Below are 3,549 nucleotides of genomic sequence, written 5' to 3'. Positions count from 1 at the left end.
TCTACTCGCCAGCAGGCTGGCAGTCAACGGACCAGGCTCGCTGCACCCACTGCTCCCCCAAATCCCACTAGTCAAGCCCTGTGGGCACCCCCAACCCCCAACCCTGGCCCCAGCGGCCAGTGAATCAGGGCCCCTGCCTGCTCTGTTTACATTGGAGCTGGGGAAATTCTCCAAGGTTCATATTTATCCGTGTGCTTAGCGAAGGGACTGAACTTTGGACTTCAGCCTTGCAAGTGCAGGCCTCACAGCAGCGAGAGGGACCGGACCGGGAGCCATGGCCTGCAATTGGGAGTGAGCAGAAGGGCGGGTGGGGGAGGTGGGACCAGGGGCGCAGGAAGAGAGGCACCAGGAGCCAGGAGGCCTCTGGGAGCAGCGCTGGTCCCACTGCCCAAGATGCCTTCCTCCTGGCGTAGGAGAATTTTAAAAGCGTGCTTCTTTGGGCCCCTGGAACAGTAGGAAGCTCTGGGCCACTGGGCCAGTTCTCAAGGGCAGAATTAGGTCACACTTCCTGGAGGGAGTCACTGCACCTCCATCCTAGCCCAACATTAGGCTTCCCGGGGGGCGGGGTAAAACCTGTGTCTTAGCACTTCAAACATCTGTGTTGAGGATGGTACTGGGTTACGATGTGTTGCTTCTTATCATTGTGTGATCCCAACCGGGACATACGTGTGTGTGTGTGTGTGTGTGTGTGTGTGTGTGTGTGTGTGTGTGTGTGTGTGTGTCTGTGTGTCTGTGTATCTAATCTATGTGTGTCTATATGTGTATCTGTGTGTGTATATGTCTGTGTGTCTGTGTATCTAATCTATGCGTGTCTATATGTGTCTGTGTGTGTCTGTGTGTCTGTATGTGTGAGTCTGTGTGTGTATCTTTGTGTCTCTGTCTGTGTATGTGTCTATGTGTGCGTGCCTGTGTTTCTAATCTATGTATATATGTATCTGTGTGTGTGAGTGTATCTGTGTCTGTCTGTGTATGTGTCTGTATGTCTGTGTATCTAATCGATGTGTGTATGTATCTCTCTGTGTGTCTGTGCGCACACACACATATTTATTGTTTTCCAAGGCAGTCTTACTGTGTCGTTCAGGCTGACCTTGAACTTCTGATCCTCCTGCCTCTACCTCCCAAGTGCTGGGATTACAGGCCTGTACGGAAGTCAGTTTTTGAAGTACTGGGGGTCAAGTCCAGGGCCTTGTATACGCTAGGCAGGGACTCTACCATGAGCCAGCACCCCAGCCCCAAGCACCATTCTCATTTTTCTCAAGTATCATTTTCATCAGTCTTACTTAACGAAAGCACTTAATACTTTTTAACCTTTTTGAGTGTATGCGCGCACGCGCGTGTGTGTGTGTGTGTGTGTGTGTGTGTGTGTGTGACAGCTCCAGTGTGGAGGTCAGGGAACAACTTCAGGAATCACCTCTCTCTCTCTTCCACCCTGTGGAAGGAACCCAGGCAGCCTCACTTGGCCGTCAGCACCGATCCCTGCAGAGCCATCTTGCTGCCTTATGAAATACAGTGTTAGCAGCTTTGAGCATATCCCAGCACCGTAGTGCACCGTCCGGTCATTAAAACACTTTTATCGTCTGCACGTCAGAAACTGCACATCTGCTGAGCAGCCAGTCCCCATGCAGGTCTCTAGCCCAGCCTCTGGCAGCCATGGAGTACCGGAAGTTCACTCACCCAGAGCACGGATCTCATGTATCCCTTCCATAGTGAATGACAGATACTGTTGCAAAGAGAACTGGCACTTTCCCGTGCATCCATGGACGGCTAATTATATATGTTCCGCCCACGTTTTAGCTGCTAGGAACATCCATGTACAATTTTTTGTGTGTGTGAATAAGTGATTTCTATCCTTTTGAGTTTTCTCATTAATTTAAGAAATATATCACACAGACAAGGAGTTCTGGGCTAGCCTGGGCTACATACTATAAATTCATTGTTTAAAAAAAAAAAACCTGTTACTAAAGTATCACATTGGGGTTTGGGATTTGGCTCAGTGGTACAGCGCTTGCCTAGGAAGCACAAGGCCCTGGGTTCGGTCCCCAGCTCCGAAAAAAAGAACCCAAAAAAAAAAAAAGTATCACATTTTCCATTAGGAACAGGCTCACCCTTCTCTCACTTCATCCTGGCTGGGCCCCAGGGAGCTTGGCCCTCATCTTTCCTGTGTCCTTTTCCTGCTGAAGAGAGCTGCCCCTAAACTTGACTGTTTCCAGAACCTTCAGGGTTCTTTGGAGCCAGGGTTAAGTTTTGCAGTGGGGGAGGGAGAGGAGGAACCTCCAGGCCAGCAGCAAGCAATGTCCCCAGTGAGCCAAGCGTGCGACAATCCACCATGCCCTCTACCTGCAAGCCCCTCTCCACGTGTGGTTCGTTCTCAGCACCAGTCACACGCGGCTACCAAGAACTTTGAGACCTCTTGTTGAAATGGTGTTATTTTTGATAAATGGTGTTAAGTTTTAAAATTAAAAAAAGATGAAATGTTAGCTCAGTGGTAAAGCAAGTCCCTGGCAGGCACAAACCCTAGATTCTATCCCCAGCACACACATTAAAAAAAAAATAACTAGGGCTGGAGAGATGGCTCAGTGGTTAAGAGCACTGACTGCTCTTCCAGAGGTCCTGAGTTCAATTCCCAGCAACCACTTGGTGGCTCACAACCCTCTGTAATTCCTGTTCCAGTGGACTGAACACCCTCATTCAGATATACGTGCAGGCAAAACACTAACTCACGTAAGATGAAAATAAATGAACTAAAAAAAATTAACTAAGTTAAAAATTTAAAGTAGGGGTTGGGGATTTAGCTTAGTGGTAGAGCGCTTGCCTAGCAAGCGCAAGGCCCTGGGTTCGGTCCTCAGCTCCGAAAAAAGAAAAAAAAAATTTAAAGTAATTTACATGGTATTTCATGAAAATGAATTTTATTATAATTATTATATAATTATATATAGTCATTATATTATTATAATATTATATTGCATTTAATAATAATTAATTCAAAATTATTTTATTGTTGCCTCATTGTGCTGGTTAGTTTGATGTCAACTTGACTCAAGCTAGAGTCATTAGAAAAGAGGGAACCTCAATCGAGAAAATGTCCCCACTAGACTGGCGTGGGGGCTAGCCTCTGATGAATTTTCTTGACTGCTGATTAATATGGAAGTGCCCACGGACAGGTGGTCTTAGGTGGTGTAAGGAAGCAGGCTGAGCAAGCAAGCCATGGGGAGCAAGCCAGTAAGCAGCACCCCTCCATGGCCTCTGCATCAGCTCCTGCCTCCAGGTTCCAGTCCTGACTTCCCTCAGTGATGGACACTGTCATCTGAGACTTGTAAGCCGAAATAAACCCTTTCCTCCCCTAAATGCTTGCTGTCAAATAACATCTTACCGCAATAATAAAAACTTAACCAAGACATTCCTCTCCTTTCTGTTTTTGTTTTAGTTTTGCTTGTTTGTTGTTTTTCTTGTTTTGTTTTGTTTTGTTTTGTTCTGTTTTATGTTTAAGCATGGGTAGGGGGTGCTTACCATGGTGCACATAAGGAGTCCGAGGACAATTTGGGATGCTCG

Source organism: Rattus rattus, chromosome 16 (genome assembly GCF_011064425.1).
Source record: "Rattus rattus isolate New Zealand chromosome 16, Rrattus_CSIRO_v1, whole genome shotgun sequence".
Taxonomy (NCBI): domain Eukaryota; kingdom Metazoa; phylum Chordata; class Mammalia; order Rodentia; family Muridae; genus Rattus; species Rattus rattus.
Note: the sequence above shows the minus strand (reverse complement) of the source record.